Raw genomic sequence first — 16,140 nt, forward strand, 5'->3', positions numbered from 1 at the left:
ACTTCAGCAGACTTACCTGTCTGATATAGATAATAATTTGTAATGACTTTATCTCTGAGGAGTTTTACTGGCAAAGTCATAGTGGCTACCTCTGGCTGCTCTCTCTGCATAGGCAGTGTTTCTTCATGACATAGTGGAGCTGTCTCTTCAAAATAGGTAACAGGCTCTAGAACTGTTTGGTGCATGGGCAAAATCCTGGTCTTCAGTAAAGTCTTAAGGTGGAAAAAGTGGATTTCATTGTCCTGAATAGAACAATGCTTAGGATTTTTTTTTTTTTTTTTTTTTCCTCCGTATTTGATGAAAGCTTTGACAAAGGGTGTTGAGCAGTATGGTGTGGTGGACCATACTTTCCTGAGGCACATGCCTTTATAGCACAGGAAAATGGGTTTTTATAAATGCTGTTTGAGATACTCTGGATCCACAGTAGACAGGCCAGCATCTCCCACATTTCTACACAAAAATACAGGTTCAGAGAGATGAGTAGAATGCAAATATTTTAGTAAGTAAAATGTAAATGGAAAGATAGATGATAGAAAATGAATAATACTTTTTCACATAAAAATAAACCACACAGCTATAACCAGTACAAAAGATATTCAGAATTAGAGGAAACAAGATGGTAATGGAAATAGCTTAGATTTCGCAGTTGCTTTGGAATTCTGTACAGAAGCCACACATAACACATTCCTTTCTTCTCCCCCTTCTCCTATAGTATTTTCTTTAACGGCATCTGGTAATAGCTATATGTACATCAATTATTATTATATCAAAGATGAAAATTAGAAGTTCTGCACACAACAAAATACAAATGGCTAAATAATTTTTGGCTAAAGGTGTATAGGGGGAGGAAAAGACACCCCATTTCTTTGCCTTGAAGCCAGCCAAAATAGCTCATCTATGCACAGATCACTCCAAGGGCAGCGGGGAAAAAACTACATACATAAGATTTGCTGAACCCTTATCATTTAGGAAGTGGGAGGAATAGTCTGTAGATTAACATTCTAGTCTGGGTTATCAGAGACTTAGCTTTGGTTCCTGAGTTATCACAGGCATCCCACAGTTAAGTAGCATAAGTAGTTTTCCTATACCTCAGTTCCCCGTCAGGTAAAAATAGGGATCTCTTACAGGGCTGTTGTGGGGATAAATACCTAAAGCTTGTTAAGTGCTCGGATTATTCAGTAATGAAGCTTGTCTAAGTATCTCAAAGTACTGTGTAGGCTGGAATGTGTTTATGCAGTCTCCATGCACTAGGGACTTTCTTAATAACTTGCTCCACTTAGCTTGGAAGACAGAGGAACCAATGCACCTAAGAGGACGGAAAGATCAGCAGTGTACTGAACTGCACTTGTGTCAGAAACAAGAGACACTTCTTGGCGGAAGACAGTTCTTTGTGCCATGGCTGGACATGACCTAAGTAGAAAACAATCGAAATGCTTGGTCCAAGGAGATGCCAGGGAACAAGAGAAAGCTGCCTTATCAAATTCTCCATTGAGAGAGGAGGCAGTGGAGGAGCAACACAAGCAAGTACTTCGTAAGAGGCAATATTTCTAGAATTGAGACTTCTTCATGGAGGTCAGACATACAGGGACAGGAACAAAATATGAAGGAAAAATGAGGCAATAGGAAATCACAACAGAGGATTTTTCTCTTGGTAGATTATATAGCTCCAGACATAACTGGGGAGTTGGAAAAGGAGAGGGAGAATATGTTGGAGAAGTGGGGGAGAGTGACAGTAGCGGCTACAGGAATAGAGTTGTCAATTTACTGTATTTGACTAGTGAAAGACTAGTGTTGTGGATGAATTTGTGCAGACAGGGGAGATCACAGAAGGATCAAAAATCAGAATATTTATAGTTTGCAGCTAAGAAAAACATTTTGTATGGGAAGATTCCTGTATTAGCATAGTCAGAGGAATAATTATTGAAATACTTCTCTCCAGCTGAAGAACCTCTGAAAGGAATCTGTCTGTGTTACCAGAGAAAAGAAGGGTGCTATAGAGATAACATAGCTTTTTCAAGGTTAAAGACAGAGGTCACAGTGGTGCTGTAAATTCCACTAGCTTCAGTTGTCTGCATCAGGCTCCAGGAGGAGACATCAGGCTGGCTGCATGCAGTGAGCCAGGCTCTCACATGGGCAATGAAACCACTGCTTTTTCTTAGTCATGATAATGAAAAGTGCATTGTAGGTAAGTGTTTGGCCATGTAGGCAACAGGTTCCTGATGTAAAAATAGTTACGGGTGGGAGATGTCACTTACGTGGAAAAATACTTAGGGATGAGACAGTCAACAAAACAGAAAGCAGTGGGAATATTGAAGCTGTACTGGGAAGGATGAACTGGAATTTATCTAGGAACAGATACCAAAAATTTAAGTTAGAGAATAATCTTTAGGACAAAGTGTAAGTACAGAGAGTTTCAGACTGGATTTGGATGATGAAATATTCATAGAAGACTATCTTTGAGAATCTCAGGGATTAGAGTTTTTACTTTGTTTTGTGCTTTTATTTTCTTTACTTTGCTAAGACCATGCAGTTTCATAGGAAAAAACCAAAGAACAGAGCGACATGTCATCTCATCTCATCTCATCCCATCTCACCTCCTGTATAGCACTATATTTAGATAGCTTTGTTAGCTGAGCTTTTTGTTTGTTTGTTTTGAGGGGGCGTGTAGCAAACAGAATACAATTTTCTCCTGTTTAGTCACACCAGAAAAAAAAAAAAAAAGAGCCATTTGGTGTTTAGCTTTTTGGTTTATGTACTGTTCCTGTACAAACCTTGTTTAATAAGAATTTAAGTAAATACAAATGAAGTATTGAAAGCATAAAACATCTGGAACATTTTAAAGATGCACTGAAATATAACGTGATTAATTTCTGTTCTGCTAATTATACCTATTATGAGTTAAAATGGATTCCACTTTGCAGCCATTGTTATGTAACTTGTGGCTTTGCAGTTCTTTGAAATGCAGTTTTCTAGTCATGTGGTATATTAAAAAATGTTGCAAGACAAATTACAAAGCTTAACTGAAATAACACCAAAAATCTTAAACAAGTTATTCTACTAGACAAATAACTAGTTTAATGCTTACTGTGGGTTGGTGTTTTGGTTTTTTGTTTTTTTTTTTTTTTCCAATCAAAAAGAAATAGTAATGTAATGAGGCAGGGCTGAGCGGGATGTGGGTTTTTTTTCTGTTTTATGATTTAATGGGTTGCTCTGCACCTATAGTGAGGTATCTAAGATCAGTTTGTGAGCTACTACTCCTGTGTAGTATTTTGTATTCAACAGTGCATTCAGCTTTATGCTGCATGGATTGTAAGTGTAGCATATCACTGAGTTTGAATGCATACAAGAAGGCATATAAGACAGCTCATAACAGGGGCGAGTGTCATCTTAAGTTTTTTACAAGAAACAGCATTCGCAATCACTCAGCAAAACAGAAGGTGAAGCATCATGTTGTACTTGTCCCTAAGTGTGAGTCTGGAAGAGGTATGTAGGATGTCTTTGCCTATTGCGAGGTTTTTGGATGTGGATGTCTCAACAGGGAGACACTTGGGACCTTGGCAGCAAAACTGCAGGGAGCAATGGAAAGCAGAAATCTGCTGTTTGGCTATTGAAGGGGAACAAAGAGGCTTCTTGGGTGACTCCCAGGTTGGTCACCTGGCTGTAGATCTGCTCCAAGTGCCCCACAAAGTAGCTATCATGGGGAGTGAGCTGCAGGGGATGGTGGCTGTGTGGGGGCTGTGGATGTACATTCTGATCCTCCTCCAGATGCAGTGGAGATTTTACTTCTCTCATTTTCTGCTGTAATGGGCTTACAGTGCAATCCAGCCCCTAGTAAGTATAAAAAATTAATCCTGTTTTAAGTACTTTAGGAGAAAAAAGACTTTTACTTAAAAGACTTTGTCCTCCTTTCAGCAGTGAGTGAAACTACTACTAACAAAATGAAAATAGTTATGTAAGCTTTGTTTTGATAAATTGATCATTGCTTGCATATTGTTGTAGGAATCTGACTGCCAATATTTGAGTCTAATTTCACCCCTTTCACCCCTCAGTTGAGAACTGAACTGAACTTGAAGCCTTACAAAATAGATCTCGCTGGGGAAAGAAGTGTTAAGTTCTCACCCCCAAATCAGTCAACATTTGCAAGAACCTCAAAGAAGTTAAATTAATTTAATAAAGTGTTTGTTTCATTTTCTGTGTTATGTTTCTGAGACAGAACCATCCACAAAATAAAAATGATAAAAAAATAAAAAAATCTGTATCAAGAAAATCCCTCTAAATAGTTTGTGTTTGTTCACACAAACACATGAGAAAGAAAGAGGGTTTGGTTCTAGCTGTACTTATGTACTTACTCTAAATGCAGAAAAGACCATGAACGCCTTTTTTCCCCACAAAAATCTCCAGTTCAGTTTTAGTGGTATCTGAGGTACTGGTAGATAACTTCTTCAGGTTTTTTTGCATTTAATATGACTTCTCAGTCTTTTCAGATTAACCCTGTTCAGCTGGAAATACTCATTACAAAATAGGGAGGTTTTTTTTAAACATTAAAGTTCAAAGAACGCCAACATTTTCAATAAAATGTAGATGATTCTGTTGGCTATTTATGCATGTATTTATTGCTCACCATCTCCAATATTAGTAGTCTTTTCCTCCTGAAATATATAATTTTTTTGAAAAATGCAAATAATTTTGAGTTAACACTTTTTTAGATTGCTTCATACTGTTGAGTTCTGTGCCATGTAATATAACTTTCATTTTGTTTTAGCTGCACAATGGAGTCAGAACCAGTCTTGTTTGACAAACATGCTGTCATTCAATTTTGAGGCTAGGAGTGCATCCTGCTGAATAGTGCAAGCTCTTGCATGTTTGTTGCATTACTTCTATTGTAAACAGTGTAAATAAGTCTACCAGAGCTTTGCCCACTGAGCGAAATGAATCCATTTAGGTAGGACTTCAGCGTTGGGGTGGCGGTGATCTCTCCTAGGCACTCAGGTGCTGCCACAGTGAGGGCTATCTCCACAGCCACCTAGCCAGAGTCTCCTCTCACTGTTGGTTGTGTTCAGCTCCACCCCTACCCCAGTCGTTCCAAGGACTGAGCATCCTCCACTTCATTCAGCCATGTTTCTATTTCACAGGAGCATTAATTAGGACAGCCAGTCTAAGGTCCTTCTCAAACTGTGGAACTTTTCTTCGGTCTTGGTAGTATCTGTAGGGGCAGCTATCCCTCCCAGGAGGTGTGAGTTGGAGAAACCAGTATCTCTGCCTAATGTCACTGCATGCTGAGTAGAACCATCAGTGTCCTAGGAGCACTGGGGTCATCCTGGGAACACTTGTTTGGCTCAACTGGTTGCTTTCTAGGAAAGTGTCAGGGATAAAAACTTAGAAAATAAAATCTCTCCCCCCCGCAAGAGTGATGTATCATGATATATCTGAATCCACCTTGAGAACAGAAACCTGATTCCAAGACAGAGAGCTGTGGGTAGCTGACACAGAGGTAAAAACAGTTGCACACTGGAAGGCAGGAATTCGCAACTCTCAAAGTTCACTGGACACATTCATCATTGTGTTTGTAACAAGCCAAGTCTTTTGCTGGTGTAAGAAGGTGTATGAAGCCCATCACAGCATTATACTTAAAAAGGCCATAAAAATGCTGTGCAATGAAATATATGCTGCCCTGAAGTGCCTTGATGCTATCACAAAGCTATTCAACTGTGATTCTCCCTGTCTCCCTGACTTTTTTAGTGCCCCTTAGGCAGGTGTATAGACTGATAGATTTCTTCTATCTGTTGGCTTTACATTGGTAGCTGGAGGATTTACAGTGCCATTTTTTATGGAAAGACCTGAGTCTATAATAATAAAATAAAACAGATTTTAGTACTTAAAAAAAAAGCCTTACTTTAATTAGCCAGTGTCCATTTCTGTTGGCCCTCAGTTCTTATTTCTTTTCTTTTCTTTTCTTCTTTTCTTTTTTTTTTTTTTTTTTTTTTTTCCCCCCCACAGAAATGGGTGTGGAATTGGAGGGAAGAAGTTTAGGCATTAAAATGTACATTCCAGCATTATTTGTGCTGACCTGACTTTAATGTCTACAAGACTAAGGTCAGAAAAGCCCATTTAATTATCTACAAATATCCAAGAGCTATAGGCAAGAACCCCAGCCTATTGCTTTTAGCTATTGATAGGCCTAACCCCAACACTGATGCTAGTGTTGCAAAATAAAGGTCCCCCAGAAACCCAGTTAATGGCATCTTTGTTCCTCACCTGTGACTTTGTAGAAGTCCTAATACTTCAGGTTTTAAAAATTAATAATGTAGAGCTGAAGTGAAAATAATACTTTGGAAATGGGGATGAAACAAACTCTTCCCTTTTCACCTTTCCCCAATGCTTTGCAGGAAAACACGACCCCAGGCAACTTCCGAACTTCCATGATTGCATTGAATTCCTTGTTAATTGGGCTTTTCTCTTGCTATTGAGTTCTTTCTTGAAAAATGCCTGCTTTCTAATGATTTGTGTGCAGGCAATAAAAGTAGAGATTTAATAGGATGAAGGCTGTGGCTCCATATAAAGATAGTTAGCCCTTAACTCCCATTGAAATCAATACCTTTGCAAATCTCATTGTAAGTGACTTAAAATTAATACGCATAAAATAGGACTACTATTAAATGTTTAAAGGATAAAAAGAGAATAAAAACACTGTTCTCCTCTGAAAAGTGACTGTAAAAATTGTGTCTTAGAGTTGCATGATAACTGTCTTGGTACCTTGATGCTTTTTATATCATATAATATGTGCTAGATTTGAAAATAGGAAGTTGGTGACTGTGTCCGCAGACTCTACAAACTAGAAGGAAAACTTGCTTCATTTCCTGGTTGGACTTTATCACAGGTTAAAATGTCCTGTATTCCCCCATCAGACTCTTCATGAAGCCTGTTAGCTTGTTTGTGATTCACTAGAAGGTAAAGAATCCAAGTTACTTTGTCTTAGCAATACAGAGATAAGTGGACTAAGGACATGTAAGCAGTATTTTTTGTTCTGAAAGAGGCTATGACATAATTAATGAAGGAAGAGGACTACTTATGCAAAATGTGCCTTTTTTTCCCAGAGCGGAGTCATATGTTCAGAGCTTTTGTCTGGTACAGGAGTGCTGGCAGCAGTGTCTGCATCAGCAGGGGTGGGTGTCCATCACAGCTTTGAGATGTGGCCAAGATAAGCAAATTGCATCCGGTCTGTCGTTAACCCACTTACTCTTGCTAGTTTTCATGCTTATCATGTTGTTACTGAAAGGCTACCCAAAAGTCTGACAGGGAAGGATAGTTTGCTCTCCAGTGCTAAACAAATGTAATCATCAAGAACATTTCTGATGTGTTTGGTTCTGGAGTCTAACCATGAGTGGTTGCGAATGGGGGGATATAACTGGTGTGGCTGGAGTCCAAATCCAAAGGTTCCCTTACAATACTGTCAGGAAAAGGTAGATGAACAATCATTGGCTAGACTGTTGACTTTAAGTGCACGAAGTGGTAGTCTTTCTCAGGCAAACATGGCTTTACTTAAACATGGAGAGACAGATATTCTGTATTTCTCGCTGTTCTGAACACATTTGGACTGTTTGTCCAATTGATTGCATAGCAGTATGGGTTCTTCTTATGTTTTCAGTTGTTTGGTTTTTTGGTGTTTTGGGTTTGGGTTTTTTTTTTTTGTTTGGGTTTTTTTTTTTTTTTTTTTCCCCCCTAGTAAAACTCATTCCACTTCTGTTCTGTGTAGAACATAAGAATAAAGGATTATGTACAGCAAATCTTACAAATGCACAGTGACCACTGTTCAGTTTATCCTATCATCGGTCATCTTTTCACTGTTTTTGCATTTGCTCAGACTCTCTTGCTGTTAAACTGCTGAAAACATTCCTGCTATCAGGGAAACTATTTTATCTGCAGTTACCTGCACAGTTGCATCAGTCCAGTGGTGCAAACCCTGTAGGAGGACTGTAGTTTGAATTCGGAAGATAAGTCCCATGATAAATCTTTCTGAAACGAGATAGAGGTTCTCAAGTCACAAACAGGCAAGTGACTAAGGAAATGGTGAGGATATGACCCTTTCTGTTCAAAGTTGCTTAACCCAAATCCCAGTTTTTAAATTAAGATAAACTAGTCTGGCTACATCAGAAGGATGCTAAAGTAACCAAGAAGAAACTGTATTTTATTAGCAGCATACACTCCAGGGTTTGCTGATAATTGGGCTGATCTGACAGGGTTTGCAGTTTGTCTGTACCCTTCCTCGTTGCTGTTTATTGGTCCATTCCAAAATTCTCAGCATCATGGTCACTGGCTTCCCTTTTAGTGAAAAATGCAAGGTACGGTGGCCAATACTCATATATGGAATGATGTTCCATATGCCAGAAACTGCTGTCTCAGGTGAATAGAAGAGAGGTGATAGAACTGTCTTTCTGTGCTACCATAGTCTTTTTCAAAAGTCTTTTGTTGACATCGTATGACACTTCCCATTATGAGACTTCATTTCTAGATTCCAGGATTGAAATTTTGTTTCTTTAGTCAGTTTCTTTGTGTCAACAAGTATTTAGTGAAACACTACCAAATGACCCTTCTGTCATACCAGTTTGCAGAAAGGATGGTATGCTCTCAGTTACTCCCTGACCTCAAGGAGGACCATCTACGTGTTCCAGCACTGGAGTTGGTGGTTGTGGCTGGCAGCTATCATGCTTAGTAACAGAATTTCTGAAGATTTTATGCATTTCCAACACCCTGAATAGACATTTACTTATCAAGAAAACCTGTGTTATAACATTATTGAAGTGGTAAAGAGGTAAAGTCAAACAGTACTAGCATGGCTTGTGCAGCTTGAGGTAACCACCCTCTGCAAATGTGCTGTCGGAATCTTTCCTTACTTGGTAACACACTTCTTTTTCTTACTCTACTCAGTAGACAGTGAGCAGATGGGCCATCTCTGAGGGTGAATTTGGTTTGTAGTAAGGAAGAGTCTTGTTCAGAAACAGAAAGTGGAAAGTATCTGGTGACTGAGACCATCTCAGGACAAGAAAAAAAAGTCTCATGACAAAGTTGATTAAAGCCCTGAAGAATAAAATTTAGTTCTCTGATTTACCACAGAGTTCACACATCAAGGTGTGAAGTGCATTGCATCAAGTTTTTAGTGATAGTCAGCAATTGCGTGTTCCCCATTTCTGTAACCTCGGTTTGTCACCTAATTTGCAACATGCTTGGTATTTTTGTCTCCAACTGAAATTGCTGTGAGCAGTACCTTCAGTGTATAAAGTGCTGTGTAATGCTGAGTCCTCTGAAAAAAACTGAGCCTCTGTGACCCAAATTAAGTATTTGCTTTTCAGCTTGATGTCTTAGCACCAAGGAACTCATCTGAGACAATGTTATTCCTCCAAAAGAATTTGCTGTACTTGAGTTGCACAGCGTTTGCAACACAGTCAAAGTGATCATGATTAGAATGTATGGGCCATAGCAAGATATTGTGGTTTTTCTATCAGGATTTGAATGCTACTCCATGAATGTCTCTCTCCACTCCACACCTTAAGCAATGAAATTAACACAAAATATCAGTGCTTGAACTTTTTGAATGTCTGTTTGTACAAGGAATGAAGAGGATTTCCCATGGAAGAATACTATGTGACGAAGAAATTAGCAACTGTAGCATATTCCACTCATTGACGAAATAAAAGTTGCATGGGCAGGCTAACATGTCACTTTCTGATATTTATATTAATCACATTACAGTCTTAATAATGTTCTTTTCATACTGTGTTTATGTGAGTGGTACAGAAAGTAAATGAACTCTGTATATTCAAGTGCCCTGAAGAACATTTAATGAGAAATACATGCTTTTTTTTAACCAGATGGTCATATTATAAATCTGACTATCCTTTAGGAAATAAGGACAGCTATACATCTGTATTTGAATAAAAAGACACAAAAGTTGATACCAGTTACATAACAGATACCTTTAATCCTTTTTGAATAGCACGGCATAGTATGTCTGTTGGTTTTAATACTATTGTTTGTAAATGTAATCCTGCCACACAGGCGGGACTCTTTGGGGAAAACAGTGACCTAACAGATTTTAAGAAGATTTTGTTTAGTATGATTTTGCTGCTTGCGATTTCTATATAATAGTAACCACTCATTACTAATTTGTCATCAAAAATATGAAAGAGAGAAATAGATTATAATCAAACATTTTATTTTTCTTTTACAGATTTCTTTTACAATGCACTCTGCTCAGGCCAGTGAATTTTGTTTAACTGACTGGGTAAGCAATATGCATAGTCACATTTTTTTCATAAAAAATGTTTTCTAGGCATTAGGCAACTAATTCTGAGAGATTGGTGTTCTGTGTTGTTGGAGAAAATTCACAAAATCTATTATAAATATGTTCAAAATGCTGTTGTCAGTTTCTAATTTAAAAAATCTGTTGAAATTTCCAGAGTGCTATAATTTTCAATTAGAAAGGGAGTTTATTTTCCAGATGTGCTTAATTTTATTCTTTCTCTGCCTTCTTTTCTCTTGTTGTTCTAGTTTCCCCATGCTTTGCGTTGGTATTTCTGTTTTTTCAAAGCCTTACTCGTTGAGCTTTTTTTTGCTGGGTGCTATCAGTCTCTCTCTACCTACCAGGATATCAGCATTGCAAACAGGAGTGTCTGATGAGAACTCCAGAGATGGTGTTTTAACACCACAGGAATGGCACGGCAACACTAGAGTGGCTGTTGGGAAGTGGAGATGGCTTTGGAAATTTATAAACACCATTTCTGTAGATCTGAAATTAATAAAATACAATTACAAAATGAATGAAATTGTAGTTAATGATCTTGTTTGCTGGGTACCAAAAATTGAAGGTGAAGAACTAATTTACAATCTTACTGTGCATGGGTTGGTAGGCTGGCTTGTATGCTTTACTTGTGGAATTCCAGTTTGATTGCCTGTTGTTGTATGCTGTAGGTACAGTTTGCAGAAAACGCTTTTTTGGCCATCTCTTTAACAATTTTTTTGGTCATCTCTTTTATTGTTAAGGGTTTTAGTGAGGGAGTTGGGCAATATAATTTGAATGCAGTACAGCTTTAATGTTGCCTACACCCAATTTGATCATTTTTTGATGCTTCTTAGAGAGTGATGTGATACCTTGTTGGGAGAGAAAAGGGTAGACAAAATTAATTAAAGATACTATTTTGTATGGAATATTTTGTTCACAGTATACAGATATGGTTTGCCTTAGATGTAAAGTTCCTGTGCTTTTCAATAGACTCATGTTAGCCCTGGTTAAAATCACAAATTACAGACAAAACAGTAAATAAGAACATGGTGTTCCTATGTAAGTCTTTCTCTTGTTTCATGTTGAAATGTTCCATAGCTCTTACATTTTATCAGTACAGTTAACCTCACCTTGATTTTAGATGAGGTGGTCTCTTATCATCTTCTTATCCTTCTAACTTCTTATCATTAGGTTTTCATGTGGTGCTGCCAACACCTAGAAAGCTTTCTCAATCTCAGTTCACCAAGGAGAAATTTATTCCCTTTGGATCTTCTCCTGAAAATTAATTTTAAACCCACTATTCTTAATACCTTTATTTCCTTTAAAAAACAGATGTAGACTTCAGCTAGTGCTGTCTTTTGTTTTCCCCTAGTTTGATACTCCAGGATTTTGTTTGCAATTTAGTCTGCAATCAGTCTTGCAAGCAGGGAGGGAAATCTTGGATTAAAAAACACCTAGTGATTTCAAATATTCATCCTGAGGACTTTTCAAAAGCATTTAATATTAAAAGATTAGTGACAAGGGACAGATGATTAAGGAACAAAATTTGCCTTTTTTTTTTTTTTTTTTTTTTTTTTTTCCTTTTCCTCCTTCAATTATGGGCCCTCTTCTTCTGGATCTTTGACATGCCCAGATTAGTCATTCCTCCAAGGTTCATTACTCAGGCTTGAAAGTTTTTTTAAGGTATTTTGTTCAAAATATTGCAAGATGTAATTATCAACAATAAATATATCTGCTAACACTATAATTTTAACAGCTCTAGCCAAAAGATAGCTGTTGACAATCTCTATTATTCTTCTTCTAACATCAAGGTGTCTGCTGAACAGCTTGTCATGTCATTTGCCTTTCATATATAAATTGTAATGAAATCGTAATGCTTAGACTGAGTTGGAATAAAAATTGGTCAATTCATCAATATGAGAAATCTGAGAAAAGAAATCGTTGTGAGCCAAATAACAAATTTAATTTCATTTTTTAACAGTCTTTTCTTCTTTAAGTATCATTAATCATTTTTCTGAAACAAAAATCAATACCATTCAGGAAGAATTCTCCAAACGTATCTTTAACAGAACAAATACATTTAGTTTATTAAAAGAATGAAGTAAAATTCATCCAGATCATCTAAACTGCATTTTTAGTGAATAAACTATTTTCTCCCACCTCTTCCCTATACCTTCCATATCCTCCCACTCCCAAAGATTGCCTATTCTATGTTTCTGGATAAAATATGTCTGTCAGTCAATGACATTTTTAAAGAAAACCAGTGCAAAGGCAGAGATTAGACCACTCAAAGAAGTTTCATAGTTACAAACTGTTTGGTCTCCCTACTGGCTTCATTTCTTGGCTTTTTAGTCCTTAATGGTGATGATTGTAGCCTTCACGAAGTAGGAAAAATGAGCTACAGTAGATACTTCTGCTCCCTGGACATAATATGTCTTTGTATGTATTCTGCACGTTTCCATTAATTAATTGGATCCTGGCTTATGAACAAGTCTGTGATGAGGTAAGGGGTTTGGCTGAATACAGGTGATGATCAGCTCCAGATGGAGGATGGTGCTGATCTTTTCTACTGGTAATGAAATGAAAGCTGCTTTGTCACCTTTCACATCTCTCTATTGACTTAAAATATGAATCAAAGTATTTTCAAGATTATTCATGTTTTTGATGAGCCCCCTATTCTGTTGGTATTTGCGGGGTAGGATGCTGTAAGCCTGAATGATTGCCTAGTGACTGAGGCATTGGGTTACTATTGCAATACTGTGCAATAATGGAATTTTCTGTAGATATGGTCAGCAACAATTCTTACAATAATTAGCTCCCTGACAAAAAGCTGTATTTTAAAGTTTGCAAGCCTATTGGTGTTCTCAGAGGCATTGAAAGCCTGCTAAAAGTATGGGTGTATTATTAGTATACAATTTTTGTACATTACACAGATTGTGGACCAGATTTTCTATATGGGTGTAGAAAATGTAACATGAAAATGATAATTTTTAATTCTTTCATTTTTAATCTACATTTCATGCACTTTTGAGCTATGAGTGGCATGTTATATTTTCATTACAAGGAGTGAATTTGGGGTGCATATGAAATATTGAAACCTCTAAATAGCCATTTTGGAGGAAAAAAACTCCTAAAAGTATATGCCAGAAGAGCTCTGGTAACTGGCATGAAAATTCATTCAGAAGTTTTTTGTACTCAAACAGTGCTTGAGCCTCTTTGAAATGTTCAGAAATTTTAGCAAGTTAGGACTATTCTAGCACATCAAGTTACTGGCAGACACAGAGCACATTATAAGGAACAGCCATTGGGAGTGAAAATTGGATTCACAGTTTTCACACGGAAATCTGGTTGCCAGTGTTATGCTTGAACAAAACCATGGGATTCAGCTAGTCACACTCTGCTCAGGTTTCAGATACATACAGAGATCTGTTCACAAACCAACTATAAACCAAAAGGTATACAAGCTAGAATAACATAAACCAATGACTGTCTATTAATTGTGTTTCACTTAAACCTCCTCTGAAACACCTGGCCCTGCCTCTCTCGGAGACCCAGTACTGGACGTACTGGCCATCAGCTTCATCCCATGTGGCAGTTTCTATATTGTTGTTATTTTAAAGTCTTGTGTGTCATAAAACTCTGTGCTGGTTTCTGTGCACAGGGGTGAGTTTCGTACGGAATCAATACAGATGAAATTGTTTCAGTTTGTCCCTGAATAATTAACAACCAGAAGAAAAACAAAAGCGGATTCTCGACTAAGTGTTGGGGTTTGCATGCATCCATACTCAGAATTCCATGTATCTCTGGGTGAGTGCAAAATGTCCTTTAAAAGGCACTATTGTTATTAAAATAATGTAATTTCATTCATGTGTTAATAATTTTCACTATTGAAAATAATTTAATTCAGAGATATTTCTCATAATGCCCAGCAGTATATAATTGCTCTTCTGGTCCCTTTGTTTTAATCGATGACAAAAATATATGAATGTGTACATTTTGAGAGAGGCTTTCAATGAAGCCATTTGTTACAAGGGTTGTTTCTTTTTCAGCTTGGGTGTGCAAGAATATAAAGGAGTTTACTACAAGTAATAATAAAAAGATTGCTTGTGGATCTCACTGTAACTAACATGGCATTTAGGTTTGCTAAAAGGGTATTTTTTTTTCAGTTTATGCCAGTAACGGAAGCCCTCAGAACTCCTGTTAACTTTGTCTATAAATTTTCATTTGTGATATTTTTATTTAACTAATATTCACTCCCATTTTCCCTTCTTATGCAGTAATAGCTACTGGCCACCTATGCTAAATCCTGTGGGTGACTTGGATGGCAAATCTCTCCAAGGTTTTTGTTACTCTGGACTGACTTTCTTCAGGGTGATAGCACATGTATCTGCCTTTTCCCAGCAGGCGGTTATAATCAGAAATTCTCCCTCACTTAGATCACACATTTTATGCATGCTGGGTCAGATGCTGTGCCCACACAGTTAAAACACAACTTTAGTAATGGTGGATCAAGCCCTTCCTATGCAGATCTCACCTGGGTAGGGAGAGGAGCTGCCCCTGAAGAATAAAAGCAGTGTATGCTACAGTCATCGATAGAGCTGATTAGAGAAGGGAAATCCAGCCTTCATTAGCGGATTGGGACTGTGGTCCTGGCCAACTGTGTATATTCAGGAAGCCAGCATCCAAAACCCTGTCTCCCTTCAAGTAGCTCTGCCACTAAACATTCTCTTTGTCTTTCTTAAAGGAAAACAAGATTTTTTGTGATCTTTTGAAATTAAATACAAGCCTTGGAACAATAGGTTCTAGTGTGTGTGGAATACACAGTGTCTCTTTTTGTGCTGTGTCTGTAGACCTAAGAAAGTCTAACCATGCAGAGCCTCAAGCTAACTAACCAATTAAAATATTTTTAGTACTCTTTGTGCAAAGCTCACATACTAAGTTGTTAGCATATACATATATAGGCTCCATCTTGGAGCTACATCCAGACAGAGAAAGCCCTTGTTTTCAGACAAGACAGATTTTGACAGATCTTCGTAAAAGCACAGAGGGCCACTTGCAGGGTCAGGCTCTCAGCAAACTTGGCAACTCTTTTCTCCTGCCATCCATCTTGCAAAGTTTGCTAATTTTGTTAATGCTTCAGCTGTTGGATATTACTATGAAAGAACTCCTCCTTTCACGCTCTCTTTAACTTTGTAGCTTTAGTAGTTACAGAGGACATTTTCAAAGATTTGTTCTAACTTCAGACTCCTGGGTATTTCTAACAGTGTTTATGAAAGCAATAATATCCAAGACTCAAAAGTAAGAACTAAGGTTATTTTTTTCCTTAAATCTCATAATTTATGCAATATTCTTACAGTTGTTACTACAAGGAGAAGGAAGCCTGAAAAAATAGTTTCATACCTAATTATTCTAAATTTAAACCATTTTAAGGCAAGTATTTAAGGCAATTGCCTATTATATCTTTGTTCTTCATTCTATATTTTCTTGTTTCCATAAGGAAATGTCAAATGAAACATAAATTATTGGTCATATGAAGTAGACTATGTGAGTATTTCAGAAGAAACATCTCACCAGTTTGATTCTGTAAAGCTTCAAATTTTAAAAATTGGTCAGACATGTAAGAATAGGATAGCATATGTAAAATATTTTTTTCTCAAATACCTCCAGACAGTAGTATGTCAGAAGTTACAGGAGCTGTGAAGTACAAGCCTCAACTTGGAACAGTAGAACTACAACGATTGTGGCTTTGGCATTTTCTCAAAATGAATAACTGGATGAGATACTAACTTGCTTCATGTTTTACAGTATCTTAAAAACTGTCATATGTCCAAAGGCTTAGTTTTAAGTAGTTTTTCCTGGAACAT

The 16,140-nt window shown here is 37.3% G+C and overlaps 1 long non-coding RNA gene across 4 annotated transcripts in view; it reads left to right on the forward strand.

Annotated features, from left to right (window-relative positions):
• The window catches only part of LOC115343879, a 129,068-nt gene that overhangs the window by 52,746 nt on the left and 60,182 nt on the right, over window positions 1–16,140 (forward strand). For all 4 annotated transcript variants that reach the window (XR_003924312.2, XR_003924313.2, XR_003924314.2 and 1 more), the window contains exon 3: window positions 10,226–10,279. This is a non-coding gene — a long non-coding RNA (uncharacterized LOC115343879). The remainder of the gene's footprint in view (window positions 1–10,225; window positions 10,280–16,140) is intronic.

Source organism: Aquila chrysaetos, chromosome 7 (assembly GCF_900496995.4).
Source record: "Aquila chrysaetos chrysaetos chromosome 7, bAquChr1.4, whole genome shotgun sequence".
NCBI classification, from domain to species: Eukaryota; Metazoa; Chordata; class Aves; order Accipitriformes; family Accipitridae; genus Aquila; species Aquila chrysaetos.